Source organism: Triticum aestivum, chromosome 7A (genome assembly GCF_018294505.1).
Source record: "Triticum aestivum cultivar Chinese Spring chromosome 7A, IWGSC CS RefSeq v2.1, whole genome shotgun sequence".
NCBI classification, from domain to species: Eukaryota; Viridiplantae; Streptophyta; class Magnoliopsida; order Poales; family Poaceae; genus Triticum; species Triticum aestivum.
The window spans coordinates 336213793-336236742 of NC_057812.1; positions in this window are offsets into that span (position 1 = coordinate 336213793).

The window sequence follows — 22950 nt, forward strand, 5'->3', positions numbered from 1 at the left end:
TGGGTTGCCCGGCTCCTGAGTTCGGCTACCTTACGTTCCGCTCTATCGGCTAAGGTAGCACCAGGAGAACTACTGCGATTGTGCCCCGGTTCGGCCGGGCGAGCACCTCAGTAGAGAAAGCCGAAAACTGACTGTCATGATGTAGCGTGAGACTGGTCAGCCACTCGATGACCTATCGGAATCTATCGGATTCCTCCGCTTTAACGAAGGGCCGCTTCCCGGTCAGGCACATACGCGCCCCGAACTCGGACGAGCGCAGTTGCCACCAAGGGGCTACCTAAATAGTCTCACTGTCAAACTCCTATGGCTAAGTGAAAGTGTTAAAGCATTATAGTCCGGTTGCCTGGCCCGCTGCGCTATCACCTCCTTTGTAGGACCAAGACGTTGGGTTAAGTGTGAAAATGCGTCTTCTGCGAGCACCCCCGCACTATGTGCGTGGGGGCTGAAGCCAACGACTGCCATCTTTCAGATTCTATATATATATATATATATATATATATATATATATATATATATATATATATATATATATATATATATATATATCTTAAAACGGCCGCACAGGAGGTGTTCCCAATACTTGGAGGCACAAGTATAAAAAAGGCCACTACAGTTTATCAAAATATTACTTTATAATTACATATGCTATCATAACATAGCATCTTTCGGGCACTGCGTCTCTATTACACGAGCGCCTTCAAGAACTTCCTGAAAATAGTGCTCGGAGGGTACTCGGCTTTTGTCCGAATCTCGGGACGCAACAACGGTGGTCTCCATCTCTGCCCAGTATGTCTTAACACGGGCAAGAGCCATCCTAGCGCCCTCTATGCATGCTGACCTCTTCATTGCATTTATACGCGGCACCGCGTCAAGGAATTGCTGCACCAAGCTGAAATAACTCTTCGGCTCCGATCTCCCCGACCACAGGTGACCCATGACGTACTTCATGGCGAGTCCAGACAACCTATTCAGTTCGGCCCATTGAGCCAAACGATCATCCACTGCCAGTGGACGCTCTGGATTGTGAAACTGCGACCAAAAAAGCTTTTCCACTTCGCGATCTTTCTAATCTCGAAAGTGTTCGGTCGCATCAGCAGCACTCGCTGCCAAGTCCAGATAGGTATCCTCCACACTCCACATCCAGTCCAACGGAGCAAACTTCGGATCACAAAATTTCCTTTGCAGCATAAAGGGCTTTCCAGCCGCAATCTGTTCGGCCTGATGCAGCTCCCCCTTTGCAGCTCTCATTGCAGAGCACGCGTCCTTGGCATTGGCAACGGCCTTCTCTAAGTCCGTCTGTTTCGCCTGGTCTTCTTTTTCAAGAAGTCTGCAACGGTCTGTAGCGCTTTTTAACTTTTTGGCCATCTTGGCCATCTCTTCTTTGCTTCGGCAATGAGCAGCTTTTTCGGCTCTTAGCTCTTCAAGGGCTTTCCCGGTGGCCGCATCACTTTCGCTGGCTTGTTCTTTAGCTCGGGCAAGTTCTGCCCTAAGACTCTCCACGGCGGCCGCACCATCTGCGTCAAGCACACACATCGTAAGACACAGGCATAAAATTGTTCTTACCTGATGCCGCCCGAGGAATTACATACCTTGAGCCTCATCAAGCCGCTTATCGACAAGCGTGATGTCGGCATCTTCCACGTCCAGTTGCCGCTTTAGTTCGGCAAAATCGTCAGTCCGGCTAGATTCCGGACACCCTGCTGCCTACATTCAAAGGCGACATCTTAGACCTGGGATTATGATCCTCCGCGTGCCGTCATTTCTTGACGACGCGCAGAGTCTCAGGGGCTACTATCTACACAGGGCGCATCTTATTCATGCGCAACTGACAAAAGTATACATTATCTAATGTACCTCGAAACCCGTCAGTAAACTTTTGACGGCCTCATACAATCCGCTCTCTACGGATGAAATCCTTTCAATCACCGTGCCGATCAATGCGCGGTGCTCCTCTGAGATAGAAGCTCGCCCCAGCAGAATCTTTAGCTCCTCCGGCCGAGCACCAGACGGTGCCGGGCTCGTCCCATGACCACTTTCGAAGGCTGGACGCGGAGAACCTCGGGGGGCTGTATAGCCACCTTCCGCCCCTGCCGGATTTGGAGAAATCCTCCGCGACGACACCTCAGGATCGCCCGCCTCGCTAGGCGGCACGGCAGGGGGAGGGTTCCCGCTCTCCATCATCTCCGGAAGGAGATCCCCCGAACACGAGCTCTGCTGAGAAGGGCTGAGGTCCGAGCTACAAGATAAAGGTTTGGTTAATCTTCTCAGATATAAATCAAGGACTTCCCTCATCCCTCAAAAGGAAAATCTTTTCTCCACTTACGGCTCGCTGGAGGGCTGATCCCCTTGAGGGCGTAGTCTGGCCGAGGAACTCCCCGGCGTCGGACCCTCTGACGAGGATTCTCTCCCCTGTTTTGAGGCCATGGTTTCCGGGTCGTTAGAGGCGGCTCTCTTCTTCCCCTTAGGAGAGGAATTGTCGGTTCCTCCCTTCGGAGAAGCCTCCTTCAAGGAGGCCATAGCTTCCTTGTCCTCTCCCTCCAAAGGCATTATCTCCAGCATCCTGACCAGCACGGGATCCAGCCTGGTTTCAGGAAGGGAGCCGGACACCTGATCAGCTTCGCCTTCGCTATCCACTCCTGTTTAAAAGGACGGCTCTTTTAGGGGCAAGTTTATGACAATTATACGGATAGGAGGTCCGGCCACAAGGTTGCTTACTTGAGTATCCGGGTGATTGCAGCTTAGGCCTGCGTCCTCGGTTAAATCCGGACACATCTCTTGTGATCCGAAGAACAGTCTATACATCTCCGCGGGTGTTGCGCCCATAAAGTTCTGGAGAGCTCGCGGTCCCTCTGGATTAAACTCCCACAGGAAAAGGGGGTGACGTTTGACGGGCAATATTCGGCGAATCAATATGACATGCGTCACGTTGACCAAGCTGAGGTCTCCTTCCAAGAGATCCTTAATTCGGCCCTGTAACAGGGGCACGTATTTGGGCAAACCCCAATCTAACCCTCTGTTAACCCATGACGCTAGCCGTGGTGGGGGACCCGAGCGAAAGGCAGGAAGCGCCACCCACTTGGTGCTCCGGGGAGCGGTGATATAAAACCACTCTCGTTCCCACAAGCCTAGCTCTTCTTGAAAAGAGCACTCGGGCCATGGAGCATCAGCATTTTTGCTTATAACAGCGCCTCCGCACTCTGCATGTCGTCCCTTGATCATCTTCGGCTCCACTTTGAATGTCTTGAGCCATAATCCGAAGTGAGGGGTAACACGGAGGAACGCTTCACATACAACGATAAACAAGGAGATATGGAGGATGGACTCCGGAGCTAAGTCGTGGAATTCCAGCCCGTAATAAAACAGCAGTCCCCTCACAAAGGGGTCCATCGGGAAGCCTAACCCCCGAAGGAAGTGAGACACAAACACTACGCTCTCACCGGGCTGGGGACTGGGGATAGCCTGCCTTTGAGCAGGCAACCTGTGCGAAATTTCGGCGGTCAAGAACTTAGCCTCTCTCAACTTTAGCACGTCCTCCTCCATGACGGAGGAGGGCATCCATCGTCCTTGAAGGTCGGAATCGTACATTGTCGAAGGTCTGAGGCGCCCGGAATCAGGAGCCTAGGATGTTGGAACTCGAGGCGACGGGCGAACTTGTTTTGGGATTGGAGAAAAGGAGTAAGGCCCTGGTCTCTTTATAAGAGGTTGAATACCAGGAGCCCTCCCCGTAACCGTTTGGGACTCGCCTTTAATCGAGAAAACATGCTAACGGGCACGATTGGGTTACCCACGTCCGTATTGAAGAGAATCCCGTAAAAGAGGGGCACACGATCTCTGCTTTGACAAGACATGCCAAGGAAACCGCCTCGCAAAACACGCTGAGGTGGAAAAGTGAAAACGATTCGAGTGAAGGACTTGGTTGTAGTGTGATGACGCACTGTGGAATACGTCAGCAGATTTGATTTGTGTTAATATTATTCTCTCTATGGCAATATGTGGAAGCTTATTTTGCAGAGCCGGACACTACTCTTGGTGTTTACAATCTTCTATGAAGGACTTGGAGGAGGAACCCGCCTTGCAATGCCGAAGACAATTTGCGTGCCGGACTCGTCCTCATTGAAGCCTGGTTCAGGGGCTACTGAGGGAGTCCTGGATTAGGGGGTGTTCGGGTAGCCGGACTATACCTTCAGCCGGACTCCAGGACTATGAAGATACAAGATTGCAGACTTCGTCCCGTGTTCGGATGGGACTTTCCTTGGCGTGGAAGGCAAGCTTGGCGATGCAGATATTCAAGATCTCCTATCATTGTAACCGACTCTATGTAACCCTAACCCTATCCGGTGTCTATATAAACCGGAGGGTTGTAGTCCGTAGGCAATCAACTCCATATACAACCATCATACCATAGGCTAGCTTCTAGGGTTTAGCCTCCTTGATCTCGTGGTAGATCTACTCTTGTACTACCTATATCATCAATATTAATCAAGCAGGACGTAGGGTTTTACCTCCATCAAGAGGGCCCGAACCTGGGTAAAACATCGTGTTCCCTGCCTCCTGTTACCATCCGGCCTAGATGCACAGTTCGGGACCCACTACCCGAGATCCGCCGGTTTTGACACCGACAATATGCTACACGCCTGAAACGGAGCCAAGGTTGCAGAGTTATGACACGATGAACATATGCAAAAATTACTGAAGCGGAGGCAAAAGTCAACCCTCAGATCTAGGGTTTGTCTGGCGGCACGCAAGCCGAGGCAACTCCGGAGAGCTCGAAGCGGCTCTGGCGAGCTCGAAGAGGCGGCGGGGAGGCGAGGTAGAGGCGGATTCGGCCTCTCCTGATCGGATCTGGCGGCGGGCGCGGCTTCGGCCACCGTGGGGCGCGAGGAGGCGCGGGGCCGCGGGCTGGGACGACGGCGAGTTCCGGCCAGCAAGCTGGTGCGGCGGAGGGCGGCGAACGGCGTCGGGGGCGGCGAGCGGCGTCGCAGTGAGGAGGCGCGGGCGGCGGGAGACCGAGGCGGCGGCGGTGGCCGGATGGGCCGCGGGGGCCCTCCCCGGGCTTCGGCGGGCCGCGGGGGCGGTGGGTGGCAGGATGCCACGTGGCGGGTGCTGAATGGCGCGGCGAAGTGTGTCCGGCACCGACGGACGTTGTCCGGCGTGTGGAGGAAGAGGGGGACTAGGGTTAGGGTAGAAAAGATCTGAAAATTTCGGGGGAGTGTCTATATTTATAGGTAGAGGGAGCTATGAGGCTCCAAATTGAGCACGGTTTGCGGCCACGCAGTCGTGTTCGAACGACCTAGATTATGGAGGAGGTTTAAGTGGATTTTGGGCCACTTTGGAGAGGTGTTGGGCTGCAACACACACGAGGCCTTTTCGGTTCCTCGGTTAACCGTTGGAGTATCAAACGAAGTCCAAATGACACGAAACTTGACAGGCGGTCTACCGGTAGTAAACCCAGGACGCTTGGCAACTCTCAGTCCAATCTGAAAACGTTTAACACCTGCACACGAAAAGAGGTAGAAAGGGACACCGGAGGACATAGGAGCGCTGGAATGCAAAACGGACAACGGGGAAAATGCTCGGATGCATGAGACGAACACGTATGCAAATGTGATGCACATTATGACATGATATGAGATGCATGACAAAGACATAACAACACGAAGACAAAAACCCGACAATGAGGAAATAAAATAACTTAGTGCAGGAAAAGGCAACAGTTGGAATACAAATATGGCAAGTTACATACGGAGTGTTACACGGCTCCTCTTGATGCTATATGATGAATTGCTATGAGCTGCTCCTGCTGCTGCTATATGATGAATTGCTATGAGCTGCTGCTGGTATATGATGAATTGCACACTGTTGTTGTTGTATGATGAGTTGCTATGACCTGCTGCTGTTGCTATATGATGCTTTCAGGTGGTGCTGCTATACGATAATAACCAGCCACTTGGATCATCGAATTTCAATAAACAATTGTTCTTCATTTAAATGTGGGTCATGCGTTTGTCATTTAAATTAGGCAATGGGGTCTCTATGGAAAACATTGACCAAAGTAGATTGTGCCAAGTAGATGGTATCTTTGTATTTGCATTTTGAGCAAATAGTGATGGTCTGTTTTCCTATCATATTAATTACTGCACTGGGTTCAATTGTGATGTTTGCAAGTCAAATTAATTTTGATATGGGCAGCAAAATGAAAAAATATAATGCAATCTAGACTTTTCACTTATCATACCAAAGGTAAGCTGAAAACGCAATGAAAAGAACTGGTTGGCTTATTACATGGAGCTTATATTCACAGGTGCTTATTTTCTTAGGATAACTCATAATAATTGTCCCTAAGAAACTTGGCCAATAGAACTGACATACAAATAACATGTCACGATGATTGCAATGGAGGAGTGATGTACCATAGCACACTGTATAGGATCACCGCTGGCTCTCCTTTTTTTACGATGTTCCATGAAATTGCCACATACATATTGTACTCTTTCATTGTGTAACCCAATCTGCAAGTTGGCACGGCTAATTTCAGACATCTCTACATGATAATACATTGCATATCCCTTGCACATATTTAAACCACCAATTAATGATGTGTGCGTAGCAAGAACTAGCCATGACTCTATGTGCTAGACTAGCAGGCACTCTAAGGGAGCCTAATGTAGTGTACTGGAATTCGTACATGCCACCTACGATTTTGTGTAATGTACTACCTCTGTTCCTAAATATATGTCTATGTAGATATTCCAGTATGGACCACATACAGATGTATATAGATGCATTTTCGAGTGTAGATTCACTCATTTTGCTCCGTATGTAGACTATAGTGGAATCTCTAGAAAGACTTATATTTAGGAATGGAGGTATGAGGTAGTATCATGCATGAAATCTACATATCTAATTTAGCAGCCAGTAGTAGAAATCATTGTCTGCACAAAGGGATTACTGGTCGAAATTCCTAGCAAAGCACGCTGGCAGGCACAGAACAATACAAGAGAGAGAGAGACACGCTTACAAGATCATAGCAATGCCTCGGTCCAGGATCTTGGTTGGCCAAGCTGTTAGATCCAGAAGAAACATCGTCATTGTAGTTTTTGCCAGCTGCATAACAGGTAACAGCGACCTATTAGTATATTTGAAGTACATCGGGCAGGTGATGTTGGACGGGTTTAAAGGTGACAAGTACCTAGGCCGTGGTGGGTGCTTGGCGTCTTGCCAAACAGAGGGAATCAGGTTAGAAACATCAAGGGTGATGACGCTGCACTGGCTGTCGGGGTCCGGTAAGGAGATCTAGAACCATCGAGTAGGGTGTTTGTGGAGCGGCTCCGGTAGTGTGGACTACTTTGTGGGCGAAGCGGATCTGTGGCCGTGGACGAGGGCGTAGGTGAATCTGATCCGGTGGTTGGGTTAAGGATGGTGTTGACGATGCGGATCTGCGGCCGTGGATGGGGCGTCAGAAGCTACTCCGGTAGGTTGGATGAGGGTGTGAGGAAGCGGATCTGAGGCCGTGGACTTGTGAGTTGGCAAAGCGGTCCCGGTAGGGTTGAAAATGGTATAGGTGAAGCTACTCCGGTGGGGTTGACGATGTTGTCGGTGAAGCGGCTCCGGTAGGGTTGAGGAAGGTGTTGGCGAAGAGGATTAGAGGTGGTCTACGGGGGCATCGGTGGGGCAGCTCCGGGGGGTGTGCACAAAGCATCTCCGGTGGGGAGTACGAATGAGCCGCTGCAGATGCGCTGCGGTTGATGAGAGTACCGGCGAAGCAGATCCGGCGCCGTGGACAAGGCCGGCGCTGAATGGGCTGTGGTACAGTGGTGGATGGGCAGTCTACTTGTTTCTAGGGGAGGTGGGAGGGGTAGATGCGGCCGCATAAGTAGATACGGCGAGGTGGTGCCACTGCCAGTGAATGGGCTCTGGTACGCCGATGGATGAGCAGTCTAGGGTGTCGAGAGGGGAGGGGAGAAAGGCCGATGAAGTACGGACGGTGTGATGTGAGATGGTCTGGTGCTATGGAGTTAGTCGTTTTTACGGGATGGGAGAGGAAATGGTGTCGGATGTGGGGTTCCAGCAAACCCTTAAGGTTCGAACACTAGGGTGCGCGTGAAGTCTCTTTCTCCCACCGATCTAGGCCCTAGCTCGCTAAGATCTCGCGGACGAACTCGACGAACTCACAACACAGAAAGACACAGGATTTATACTGGTTCGGGCCACCGTTGTGGTGTAACACCCTACTCGAGTGTGGTGGTGGTGGATTGCCTCTTGGGCTGATGATGAATAATACAAGGGAAGAACATCCTCCTGAGGTTGAGGTGTTCTTATGCGTGGCTAACTTGTGTGGGTGAGGGGGTGATCTCAGATGCCGTCTCCTCGCCCCTTCTATGGTGGTGGCTAGCCATACTTATAGAGGCCCTGGTCCTCTTCCCAAATATTGAGCGGGAAGGGAGCCAACAACAGCGGGTTAATTTGAAGGGGGACAACTAGTACAAGCCATCCTGACAAAAGGTGGTATGCGCCTATGAAAGGCTCTGGTGGTGATGCCATCTTGGGATCCATGATGACCTCCGTCTTGTTGTCCTTCTGGTCTTGGTCTTGTTGCACCAAAATGGCAACATTTGCCTGATGCCTCGGTTCTCCTCGCATGCGCTAGTTTCCTTAGCACCAAAGAGGAAACAAGGACATTGCGCGTGCTGGCGCCCGCCTGGTGTCGATCGTCATGGCTCACGTCACGAGAGCCTTGTGAGGTTTGCCTCGCCTTGATATCTCCGCTCCTCGTGAGCCTTCCTGACTAGGCCGCTCCAGAGGAGGTCTCGTGTCGTCCTTCTCGCGAGGGTCTTGGATGCCTTGTTGATAAAGATGGGCCGTACGTCCTGCTGGCTCAGCCACGCAGCAGGCCGCAGGCAGGCAAGTCTAGGGACCCCCGTTCCCAGGACGCCGACAATAGCCCTCGGGCCCAAGGTGCTCTCGGGCTTGGCTTCGCGGCGAAGCCAAGGGCCAGAACAGAGCACCGTGGGCCCCAAAAGCCTGCGGCCTTGGTTGACACGTGGCGGTTGATTGGTCGTGGGCGTCTCCGCTTCCCCACGCTGCCTCGGCAACTGCTCCCCCTGACAAGTCCCTACGACATGCGAGGGAAACCATCATTACCTGCGGTCATGGGAGGTGTTGGTTGGCCTTCTTTTGCTATAAACGGGGTGGGGGCGGAGCCCCCGTCGCCCATATCTTCCTCGCTCGCTGCTTCTTCTTCCTCACTCCACTCCTAGCTTCTTCTTCCTCGCTTCATTGCTCGTTGTGCCACCAATGGCACCTCTAAGAAGGTTCTCTGCTGAAGAAAAGGGAAAAGCCCCCCGGGATGTCCCGGAGCAACTCCCGCCGAAGAAGAGGTCGATCCACCGTCATGACGAAGTGGCGATGCAGGTAGTGGCGAGGCCTTGGTGCGAGCGGCCTCCTCTAGGGTATCCGCTTCCCCTATACGCCCAAGCCGAGGGCTCAGGAGGGCGGGGCAACGAGCAGTGCCGCTGGCGCCGCGCCACGGCGACGCGCGCCGTCGCCCCCTGAATCCACGCCGCGGACTCCTCGCGTGAGTTGGTGCTGTGGGCGCTGATGCCTCCAAGCTCTTGGATCCGCTTCCCTTGGTTCTTCTCCGACGTGATACCACCGAGGGGGCCTCTCGAGCTTTGGTTGTAGCATGCCGGCTGCGGCACTCCTGTGACTGGAGCGAAGATCAAAGCGGTCCCCTCCGGCAAGATCTTCATGACCCGCGGCTGGGGCGAGATCGCGCGGGTCTGCCGTGCGAGGGGCGCCCTCACGATCCATCTTGAGTACGATGGCGTCTCCACACTCTTCTTCAAGGTCTTCGATGCCGAGGGCCGCCACCTAGAGTGCTGCTCCGGAGAGGGGCGCGAGGCTGATGCGCGCTCCGCTCGCGACCACTCTAGCAGCAGCAACCCTTGGGAGTCCAGCAGCTCTTCTGAGCTCTACGAGACTCCGGAGACGAGCAACGACAGCTACGTGCCCCCGAGCTCTCACCGCACTCGGAGCAGTGCTGCCGCGTCTGGCCGCCGTCGCCGCTGATCTGGATGGGGTTGGCGCCGGCCTCCCGTGGCCCACTGTTGATGATGGCGTCTGCCACAGGGTGGTGTAGATAGGATCCTCCTCGGTTTTAGCTTTTGTTTCCTGCGAAGAATCATGAAGCGCCCCGTGGGGGCGTGTAAGGGTCTGTAATATCTTTTGTGCTTTTCTTCCCTGTTATGAAGATTTGATGAATGCACGTCCCGTTAAGGCTCGATCTCCCTTTCTTTCCTCGCGATAGCTTGTTGCTCTACGCCGACAGGTCCCGGTCCCCAAGCAGGCTACAACTGTCGCTGGTATGCCAGGTCGCGTGCCATGGTCAAGGCCAGGAGGTGTGCGGCCCGAGGTCCAGTAAGAGCCCCTAAGGCGTGATGCTCAGGAGGTCCCCCTTAGATCTCAAGCGGCCGTGGTTAGGGAAGAAAGGGAGTTGACATGGTCGCAACGGGATTGCGGCAAGGCGTGAGTGTCCATAAGGCCCAGACATTTAGCCGATCCGAGGGCGAGACTTATCTTGCGAACTTCATGACGATTCCTGACGTTGCGCTAGTCGGGCCTGCCCATACAAGTTTCCCTCCTCCCATGCTCTCCTTAGTGCTCTGCGTCCTAAGGTCCCGGCCCTCGAGCAAGCTCAGCCGCCGCTGGTATGCCAGGTCGCGATACCATGGTCAAGGCCAGGGGGTGAGGGCTGGAGAGCTAGTACGAGCTCCTAAGTCGCGATGCTTAGGAGCCCCCCTTTTAACGCGCAAGCGAATTGCACAAGATAAAGGGAGACTCGCGGTGCCGCCTGCTATCCTTCCCGCGGGGTCCTGTGAACAGGCACAAGAAGAACAGGGTTTGCCGTTAGAGCCGCCAGCCTGCCGCTGGTTGGTCCGGATGAAATGAAGGCACTGAGGGCCTAGTGAGGTGACGCGCGCGGGGCGTGCCGCGAGCCAGAGCTCGACCGCTCAGGTTTGTCGACGTGGTAGGGACGGACCCATGCACCGGCGCCGTGCCTGTGAGGAGGCCCCGTGGGAGGCGATGATCAGGAAGATGATGACCATAGGCAGGTTAAGCAAGGAAGGCAAATCAGCTTGGGTAAATGCAGGAAGATACATGCCACTGGGTCCGTCCCGAGCAGCTTGGGGATGATGCAGCCCGAGGGGTGCCCCCAGCAAGGTAAGCTAAAGACGTAAGCAAATGGGATACATGCCGTAGGGACGGACCCACACGGCCTAGGAATGGTGCAGCCCCAGCTTAACGAGCTTGGAAGATGTCACCTGGTTCTGTAGACGAAGCAGAGTTGGTGCAGCTAAAAGGCGTGCGTTGAAGAAACGACTCCTCATGAGCCACCGGAGCCCTAAGCCTCGGGAGGCTCTAGGGGCTCAGGAGGCTCCCTGAAGACCGTCTCTGTTCCCTCTAGGACGATGCGGTACCTGGCCTCTTGAGCCACCAGGTCACGTCGCATGGCACGCTGATAGGCCGACGCCGCGCTCGGCAAGCCGAGGGGCATGCGAACGGTCCACACGTGAAGGCCAGAAGCGCTCCTGAGACGCGGCCTTGTTGAGCCCTGGAATGTCGATGCAGACATGCAGCTCGGCACCCTCGCCTGGGTGGTGAGCCGTGCCCTGTGAGCGGCTATCGCCGCGCATGGCTCTTGCGTCTTGCAGTTCCTGTGTGTTCTTGGCGATGAACTCCCGAGTGGTGGGCACCCCTTGCCCTATGTTCTCCTGAGGAAAACATGCTACTTAGCATGCCTCCAAGTGATGCCCAAGCGCCTCCCTCGTGAGGTGGGCAAGGTCTGAGGCCCTCCAGAAGAGAGCCCCCGAGCCCTGCCCGATGGGAGCCGGGCGTGCCTTCCTATGCGATGGAGGGAGGCGCCCCTGGGACGGACGCTGATCCTGACGAGGCTCCTGCGGTGACACCATCCTCCTGAGGTCCTACGCGGCGCGGCTACTTCTTCTTGGGGATGGCCTCCGAAGGACCCTCACTTCTGCTGTCGGGGTCGTCGATTGCTGCAGCTTGGAAGGCACGCTCAAGGGAGCACACCGTATCCCTCTCTTCACACGGGACCGTGATGACCCCACCACTTCCAGGCATCTTGAGGACGTTGTAGCCATGGTGGCTAACTGCCATGAACCTCGCCAGGGCCAGATAACCAAGGATGGTGTTGTACGGCAGGTGGATGTGCGCGACGTCGAAGTCGATGATCTCAGTGCGGTAGTTGTCGCGTGTGCCAAAGGTGACAGGCAGGCGGACCTGCCCTATCGGTGTGGTGGAACCATCGGTCACTCCCGAGAAAGGTTTGGTAGGCTGGAGCTGCTCATATGGCACTTGCAAGTTGTCGAAAGTGTCAACGGACAAGACGTTGAGTCCTGCACCGCCGTCGATGAGAGTCTTAGTACCCTGCACATTACTTATGACTGGGGAACACAACATTAGGAGGACGCCAGCGGTGGCCGCGCACTTGAGCTGATCTACCGAGTCAAAAGTGATGGCGCACTAGGACCACTTGGGCGGGCGCGCGTCCTCAAGCTTGGGGAGTGCTGCGTTCACCTCGCGAGTGAATCGTTTCAAGATGCGCTGAGAGGCGGAGGCCTGTGCGCCGCCCAAGATGCAGGCGATTGCACGCGGCTCCTGGAAGCCCCTAGCCCCCTCGTCCTGATGATGGTCGTCGTTCCTTCTTGGTGGCGGCAGTGGAGGAAAACCGATGTTGCCTTGGGGGCGATCCTCATGAGGCTGGTCCCCCCAGGGCCTCTCGCGAGGATGGTCCTGCCAGCGGTCTTCACGAGGCCTGTCGCGCCATTCCTGGAGCGGGTCGCAGTCGTCCCAGCGTCCGCCTCCTCGTCCTTCTCCATGGCCGTAGCCCTGGTCGCCGCGCTCGGGGCGTTGACCGTAGCGTCCCTCGCGTAGGGCTCGGAGCTCTTGGCAGTCGCTGGTGTTGTGCGTGTTCAGGTTGTGGAAGGCGCAGAACGGTCGGCTGTTCTTGGATGACTCGGGCTGATCTCTGCCCTGTTTGGTGTCGGGCTCCGTAGCTAGCACTACCGCTTCCTTGCGCTTCACGTCCTTGGCCTTGGCTTTCTTCTCCTCTATGCCTGCGGCTGGCAGCTCAAGGAGGGGAAGGCGCCCCTCCTCAGCTCTTGCGCACTTGGTCGCCAAGTTGAACAGCTCCTGAGACGTGCAGAGCTCCCCATGGATGGCGAGCTCTTCCTTCATCTTGACATCACGGACGTCGTCGGAGAACACGGAGATGATGGCCTCATCCGTGACCTTGGGGATCTTGAGGCAGGTGTTGTTGAAGCGCTGGATGTACTTCTAGAGGGTCTCCCCTGGTTGTTGCTTGATGCGGCGCAGATCGGTCGCGGCCGGCGGGCGCTCGCGAGTGCCCTGGAAGTTGGTGACGAAGCGGTCGCACATCTCGGTCCAGGAGGAGATCGAGTCGCGCTACAAGTTCAGGAGCCAGGTGCGGGCCCCATCCTTGAGAGCCATGGGAAACCAGTTCGCCATGACTTTCTCATCGCCATTGGCTACTTCGATGCTCATCTCATAGAGCTGCAGGAACTCTACGGGGTTGGCGGTGCCGTCATAGCGAGGAGGCAGATCCGGCTTGAACTTGTCTGGCCAGGCGACGCTGCGGAGCTCGGGGGTTAAGGCGCGGCAGCCGGCCGTGGTTACTGGGGCCTGCCTCGGAGGTGGAGCTTGGTATTGTCGAGGTCTGCGCGGCGCCGCCGCAAGCGGCGCACGTTCCTAAGAAGTGGCACAGGAAGCGCGGGTACAGCTTCTCGCAGCCGTGGGATTTCTTGGCAACTTCTCTCTTCGCGCGCGGGCACCGGTCGTGGCGGATCGCATCGCGGGGCCGCACGCCTTGGTGCCAAGGCGCCGTCTTTGGGCTGGGGTGGTGGAGGCGCGCCTCGGGCCTCGTCGCCCATGGCTGGCTGAGGGTGAGGCCAAGAGAGGGGCGGCGCCGGGGAGCCCCCTGCGGCGGGGACGAGCTCGGTGACGCGGTCGAGCCACTCCCCGTAGAGGTCGTCGACTGGGTAGTAGCGCAGGAGCTCGTTTGCAGCGAGGAGTGCGGCCAGCGCCTCCATGGGAGCGTGGTGTGCGTGAGACGAAGAACCGGCCGGGGCCAGCAATGGAGTGGCAGTGCGGCCGTCCTGCCGCACCGAAGGATGCAGTGAAGACGCTTACTGCTTGTTCCCCACCGGGCCGGTGGCAGCGTTGGCGGCGGGGGACGGAGAACGACGTGGTGGCCCGTCGATGGGAGATGTCTGAGCAACGCGGGCGGTGAGAGCAGCCCGACGCTCAGCTCGAGCGCGGCGAGCGTCCGCGATGGAGACGATGGAGCGACGGAGCGATGAACTGGCGGAAGGAAAGCTACGGCGCGCCCCTACCTGGCGCACCAAATGTCGGATGTGGGGTTCCAGTAAACCCTTAAGGTTCGAACACTGGGGTGCGCGCGAAGTCTCTTCCTACCACCGATCTATGCCCTAGCTCGCTAAGATCTCGCGGACGAACTCGCCGAACTCGCAACACAGAAAGACACAAGATTTCTACTGGTACGGGCCACCGTTGTGGTGTAACACCCTACTGCAGTGTGGTGGTGGTGGATTGCCCCTTGGGCTGATGATGAATAATACAAGGGGAAGAACAGCCTCCTGAGGTTGAGGTGTTCTTGTGCATGGCTAACTTGTGTGGGTGAGGGAGTGATCTCAGATGCCGTCTCCTCGCCCCTTCTATGGTGGTGGCTAGCCCCACTTATAGAGGCCCTGGTCCTCTTCCCAAATATTGAATGGGAAGGGAGCCAACAACGGCGGGCTAATTTGAAGGGGGACAACTAGTACAAGCCATCCTGACAAAATGTGGTCTGCGCCTGCGAAAGGCTCTGGTGGTGACGCTGTCTTGGGCTCCACGATGACCTCCGTCTTGCCGTCCTTCTGGTCTTGGTCTTGTTGCACCAAAATGGAAACCTTTGCCTGATGCCGCGGTACTCCTCGGATGCGCTAGTTTCCTTAGCACCAAAGAGGAAACAAGGACGCTGCGTGTGCTAGTGCCCGCCTGGTGTCGATCGTCATGGCTCACGTCATGAGAGCCTCGTGAGGTTCGCCTCGCCTTGATATTTCCGCTCCTCGTGAGCCTGCCTGACTAGGCCGCTCCAGAGGAGGTCTCGTGTCGTCCTCCTCGCGAGGCTTGGCCCCTCGTGAGGGTCTTAGATTCCTTGTTGATGAAGATGGGTCATAAGGCCTGGTGGCTCAGACACGCAGCGGGCCGCAGGCAGGCAAGTCCCCGTTCCCAGGACGCCGACAAATGGGGGTGTCGTGTAGTGGGGGGAACCGGAAGTAATCAAAGCAGCCCCGACCTATTATGTAGATGAGGGCGGCATCGCAACTGTTGGTCTCCGTGCACCAAGGACAAAAGTGGAATTTCGCATGCTAAAGACTAAGGTGGTGGAAATTTTAGAAGGAGGCGGGAGATTTTGTCACCCGCGGGATCGTTCATATCCAGTTTCAACTAATTTTGGACCATGCTAGCGGGAAGGTCATGCGAGACTGTGTACACGGGGCACGTGTCAGCAGTTAATAATTGGTGTGTCCACCCCAGAAAAAAGACAATAACTCAGGATGATGCGCCGATAACTTGGACGTTGACACGGGCGCGGCCAATCGTACGGGTGTAGTGGCGCGTTCACAAAAAAGGGATCAAACGCTCAGCCTATGTATTTCTCGTGTAAATAGATAATTTAGTGCAATTGGTTATTTACTTTAAATGTAATGCTTTGACGTGTTAGTGTAGAGGCGCACAAAAAGAAATGGATATTGTAGTCCGCTACTTAAAAGTGTTACCTCATATGATTACATAGCCTCCATTTCATAAATTGCGTACTCGTTGAATTCATATATGAATATTACATATATTACTTCATAATAAAACCTTAAATCATCCAAAACTAATGATTTTGTATGCAAGAGTAACAATGGTGTATGTACATGATAGCTACATTGGTTGTTTGAAGAAACATGACTGTAACTTTGGCATGCACAACTGAAAAGGTCTATTTAAATAGAAAAAAATGTGATATGTGAGTGTCCAATCTTTATAGCGTTGAATCGATATTGTACATTTGGCCACAATACGAAGTAGATATTGATTTATGTTCAAGCGATACACGTCCACGATCGCTAGACAGTGATACGTGAATGAATTGTGCAATCTCTCTCACATGCATACATATATCATTTCACTGTGGTCATCGGAATCACACACGCGCACTTTGTGTATTTCTCTCCCTCCGTCAAGGTTAGAATTCGTCTTTCTACCCCGTCCTACAAGTCTCTCACACAGAAACACACACACTCTCTCTGTCGAACACGCCCACCCCTTTAATTCCGCCCACCCACAGCCACTAATGTCTCAAAGTATAATAATGTCTCTCACACATATGCCTAAGGTTAACTCGAGTTCCGGAACCATATGAATACATACAATGGGATTCCAACAGAGCAACTTTTGTTTTGATATTTCGCTCTCTCTCTCCCACACATTGTTTCTCGCTTCATTTTTTTCGGCACTTGCATGCACACAATTTTGTTTATCTTCGTGATGCTTTAAGTATGCCTCGCACAAATGCTATCTACCTATCCCTGGATATAGCTAGATATGTGTCCCACAAACTCCTTCTCCCTACTAGCAAGATGCCCATGTGTTGCACCGAACACCAAGATGCATTTGTATGAGTAGTTTATCTTGTGGGAGAAAAGGATGAATGAGGGAATGCCTTATTTGCAAATGCGGAGAGGGGTGTGGGTATCTTTTTGCAAAATTGCCACAGTTTCCTTCCTATCCCTCGGGTATAAATCGGATGGCCTATATTGCAGGATGGCCTATACCATCATCACCAACTCTATTTTTTATAAGAGTAGGGATATGTAAGTGTCACTCCCCCCTCCCCCCCCCCGACACACACACTCACACCCACACAACCACACACACACACTTCCCAACACTGAAGGAGTAGGGTGACACCTCGATCTTGATACTAATCTATCGACTGGCTTCTCTCTCAAAGACACACACACGCACACACACTACCCGACACCGAAGGAGTAGGGCGGCACCTCGATCTTGATAGTAATCTATCTACTCCTCTTTCAAACACACACACACACATACACACACTCGCTAGTTGTGCCTATGTGCCTACCGCGCACACTCTCAATACATCTTTCTCATCCTCCCCCCACCCCAACAATGATAGCAGAAGGGTGACAACTCAATCTGATCGTAATCTGTCAATTGGTTTCTCTCTCGAACATTGTGTCTCTGTGCCTCGCTTAGTAGCCCCCTCGATATGTAGACTTCTTGCGTGCGCACAGCTGTGACGATGACGCTGAACCCAGTGTGCCTCGTTTTTACCGGCCTCATGTGATAGTTTTCACCCTGTTTTCTATTAATTAACAAGGCAAGCTTTTCTTTGTTACTACTAGTGAATCCGAAATCATTCGGGGCAGACATGAAATATATCACTTGAACCCAATTATCGCAGTAACTATTTTAAAAGAAACTAGCTAGATGCCCGTGCGTTGCACGGAACATCAAGATGCATTTGTATGAGTAGTTTATCTGTGAGAGAGAAGGATGAATGAGGGAAGGCCGTATTTTCGAATGTGCAGATGGGTGTGGGTATATTTTTGCAAAATTGTCATAGTTTTCTAACTATCTGTTAGATATAAATCCAACAACCTATATTGTAGGATGGCACGCACACCATCATCACCAACTCTGTTTTCTACTCCCTCTATTCCTAAATATTTGTCTTTTTAGAGATTTCAACAAGTGACTACATATGGAGCAAAATGAATGAATCTATACTCTAAAATATGTCTACATACACATCTGTATGTGGTAGTCCATTTGAAATCTGAAAAAGACAAATATTTAGGAACGGATGGAGTATAAGAGTAGACATGGAGATATATCAGCAGCATGGTCTACAACAAAAATGTGCTGGACTGATTGGCGCCGGATGCTCGCAACGCGATGACATGAGTTCGAATTCTGTCTTTAACTTTAGATTTTTATATTATATATTACTTATTTAATATATACTTCTTTCTCTATTGTACTAATAGTGGAACCCACAGAGTACTTAGAATACAAGATTAAGGATGGACTTGTTTCTTTTTAACTTTTTATACGAAGTTGTAGCCACCCTGCAAGTCACCTGTACACTGTACATGCAATTAACTTTTTATAGAGGGACAATCATACATGCAATTAAATCAAATGGATTGGATGTCACTCTATTATTTCCAGCATAAGAGCATCCCCAACAGCAGCCGGCAAATTTCCTCCCGTTTCCTTCCGCGGAGGACGACATCAAACGCCAGCGCTATACATTTTCACAACTCTAACCAACCAGATAAAATTCGTGCAAACACGGCCTGATTTCATATAAGCATGAAGGATTTCATATAAAAAAGCTGGATCTTCATATAAACATGATGGATTTCAGTACATTTACATGAACTAAGCGGTGCCAATCCAGCTATCTTGGTATAATTAATACTCCCTCCATCCGGAAATACTTGTCCTAGAAATGGATGAATCTAGACTTATTTTAGTTATAGATACATACAATTTATCCATTCTTAGAACAAAAATTTCCCGCCAGCTGGAGAGGGAGTACATAATCTAAATGGCCGCCCGTGGATCCCTTTATCTTCCTCATGTCCGGCAGACAATTTGCAGGGTCGACGAAGGTCCTTGGAAGAGACGAAGAAGCAAAGAAACCACCTTAATGCGCAGTCGTCTCCTCGGCGGTGGCCTTCATGGGACCCAAGTGGCAGCGGCCTCCCGTGTTCTACTTCTCTTCGATGATGGCGGTGGACACGGAGAAGCTCGCCACCGACTCGTCGCTGTCCTCGCACCCGGCTTCTGTCTCTGCCTGCATGGCGCTGCCGCAGGCACGGGAGGCGCTCCCACAGACACGGGAGGCGCGGTACGACGCGGCAGCGACGACGCCCGTACCAGTGTGCTCGCCGCCGTCTCGGCGTGTAGCAACTCCCCACTCCTCATCGAGCTGAACTGGAGCGGCGAGTTGCTGAACCACGCACCTGCTTGGGGCGGCTACTGGCTCCGTCGGGCCAAGTGAGGTTGGTGAAGCACCGAGCGGCCTCGCCCGTATCCGGAGGGTTCGGCGGGCCACCCAGCCGGGTAATATGCCAGAGAACGGCTCCTCGGAAGCCATCGGAAGAGTGGAGAAAATGGTGAAGGCGGAGATGGGGGAGCGGTGGAGTGGCGCGATTCTTGCCCGTTGTCTGTCTGGCCTCGTGTAAATAGAGGGCGGACGGTAGGAGCTTGGCCAGCGTCTGGCCTCGTTTAAACTGAGGGCAAACGGGAGGAGCTCGGCCGGTATTGCGTTTAATTCCGGCCCTCTCATGAACGGACGTGTGGCCGGAGTAGGTTTCTTGTTTTACATGCGGGTTTAACGGAGGGGTTTGATGGAGGCGAGGAGGCGTGTTCAGTCGGGAGTGCAGCGAGCGGTGCAGTACTATCTGATTTGACTACGGGCGGTGCAGTTCCCGATACGACTTTAATGCAGACGAGCGAGGGAGTAGCGGTTCCTGAAATGTTGAACGGCCAATGCATCCTCCTTCAATTAATGCATGAGGGAAGTAATGGGAGGAGGACCGGGAAAAGAGGCTGCTGATAACCCACAAGTATAGGGGATCACAAGGTTTTCGAGGGTAGAGTATTCAACCCAAATTTATTGATTCGACACAAGGGGAGCCAAAGAATATTCTCAAGTATTAGCAGCTGAGTTGTCAATTCAACCACACTTGGAAACTTAATATCTGCAGCAAAGTGTTTAGTAGCAAAGTAATATGATAGTAGTGATAACGGTAGCAAAAGGTAACAGTAGTAAAAGTAATGTTTTTGGTATTTTGTAGTGATGATAGCAATAGCAACGGAAAGTAAATAAGCAAAGCACAATATATGGAAAGCTCGTAGGCAATGGATCGGTGATGGAGAATTATGTCGGATGTGGTTCATCATGTAACAGTCATAACCTAGGGTGACACAGAACTAGCTCCAGTTCATCAATGTAATGTAGGCATGTATTCCGAATATAGCCATACGTGCTTATGGAAAAGAACTTGCGGGACATCTTTTGTCCTACCCTCACGTGGCAGCGGGGTCTCCTTTTAATAGAGAACCGGAACAAAGCATGAACACATAGTGAATACATGAACTCCTCAAACTACGGTCATCACCGGTAATTATCCCGATTATTGTCACTTCGGGATTAACGGATCATAACACATAATAGGTGAATATAGACTTGCAAGATAGGATCAAGAACACTCATATATTGACGAAAACATAATAGGTTCAGATCTGAAATCATGGCACTCAGGCCCTAGTGACAAGCATTAAGCATAGCAAAGTCATAGCAACATCAATCTCAGAACATAGTGGACACTAGGGATCAAACCCTAACAAAACTAACTCGATTACATGATAGATCCCATCCAACCCATCACCGTCCAGCAAGACTACGATGGAAATACTCACGGACGGCGGTGAGCATCATGAAATTGGTGATGGAGGATGGTTGATGATGACGATGGCGATGGATTCCCCTCTCCGGAGCCCCGAATGGACTCCAGATCAGCCCACCCGAGAGGTTTTAGGGCTTGGCGGCGGCTCCGTATCGTAAAACGCGATGATTTCTTCTCTGTGATTTTTTTTCTCCCCGAAACACAATATATGGAGTTGATGTTGGAGTCGGAGAGGCAACAGGGGGCCCATGAGGTAGGGGGCGCGCCCCCACCCTCGTGGAGAGGTGGTGGGCCCCTGGCCTTCATCTTTTGCAGGTATTTTTCTTATTTTCTGAAAAGTGTATCCGTGAAGTTTCAGGTCATTCCGAGAACGTTTGCTCCTGCACATAAATAACACCATGGTAATTCTGCTGAAAACAGCATCAGTCCGGGTTAGTTCCATTCAAATCATGCAAGTTATAGTCCAAAACAAGGGCAAAATTGTTTGGAAAAGTAGATACGACGAAGACGTATCAACTCCCCCAAGCTTAAACCTTTGCTTGTCCTCAAGCAATTCAGTTGACAAACTGAAAGTGATAAAGAAAAACTTTTACAAACTTTGTTTGGTCTTGTTGTTGTAAATATGTAAAGCCCGCATTCAAGTTTTCAGCAAAGATTATAACTAACCACATTCGCAATAATGCTCAGGTCTCAAGTTTATTCATATCAACAGCATAATCAACTAGCGAGCAATAATAATAAATCTTGGATGACAACACTTTCTCAAAACAATCATAATATGATATAACAAGATGGTATCTCGCTAGCCCTTTCTGAGACCGCAAAACATAAATGCAGAGCACCTTTAAAGACCAAGGACTGACTAGACATTGTAATTCATGGTAAAAGAGATCCAGTCAAGTCATACTCAATGTAAACTAACAATAATGAATGCAAATAACAGTGATGCTCTCCAACTGGTGCTTTTTAATAAGAGGATGATGACTCAGCATAAATGTAAATAGATAGGCCCTTCGTAGAGGGAAGTAGGGATTTGTAGAGGTGCCAGAGCTCGGTTTTGAAATAGAGGTGAATAATATTTTGAGCGGTATACTTTCATTGTCAACATAACAACCAAGAGATGGCGATATCTTCCATGCTACACACATTATAGGCGGTTCCCAAACAGAATGGTAAAGTTTATACTCCCCCTTCCACCAACAAGCATCAATCCATGGCTTGCTCGAAACAACGAGTGCCTCCAACTAACAAGAGTCCCGGGGGGAGTTTTGTTTGCAATTATTTTGAATTAGTTTGCATAAAGCATGTGACTGGGCATCCCAGTGACCAGCCATTTATCTCATGAGTGAGGAGCGGAGTCCACTCCTCTTGAGAATAACCCGCCTAACATGGAAGATACAAACAGCCCTAGTTGATACATGAGCTATTCGAGCATACAAAACAGGATATTTATTTGAAGGTTTAGAGTTTGGCACATACAAATTTACTTGGAACGGCAGGTAGATATCGTATATAGGTAGGTATAGTGGACTCATGTGGAATAACTTTGGGGTTTAAGGAATTTGGATGCACAAGTAGTATTCCCGCTTAGTACAGGTGAAGGCTAGCAAAAGACTGGGAAGCGACCAGCTAGAGAGCGACAACAGTCATGAACATGCATTAAAATTAATCAACACCGAATGCAAGCATGAGTAGGATATAATCCACCATGAACATAAATATCGTGAAGGCTATGTTGATTTTCTTTCAACTACATGCGTGAATATGCGCCAAGTCAAGTCACTTAAATCATTCAGAGGAGGATACCACCCTATCATACCACATCATAACCATTTTAATAGCATGTTGGCACGCAAGGTAAACCATTATAACTCATAGCTAATCAAGCATGGCATAAGAAACTATGATCTGTAGTTGTCATTGCAAACATGTTTATTCATAATAGGCTGAATCAGGAACGATGAACTAATTATATTTACAAAAACAAAAGAGGTCAAGTTCATACCAGCTTTTCTCATCTCAGCCAGTCCATCATATAAAATCTTAATTGCCATTCACTTGCACGATCGAATAGTGTGAATAATAATAATAGTGCACGTGCATTGGACTAAGCTGGAATCTGCAAGCATTCAATAAACAGGAGAAGACAAGACAATATGGGCTCTTTTGTCAGATCAACAAGTATGCATATAAGAGCCACTTCAACAATTTAATTATGGTCTTCTCCTATCGACCCCCAAAGAAAAGGAAAGAAATAAAACTATTTACACGGAAAAGCTCCCAACAAGCAAAAGAAGAACAGGAAATATTTTGGGGTTTTCTTTTTAATTACTAGTACAAGCATGGAAAT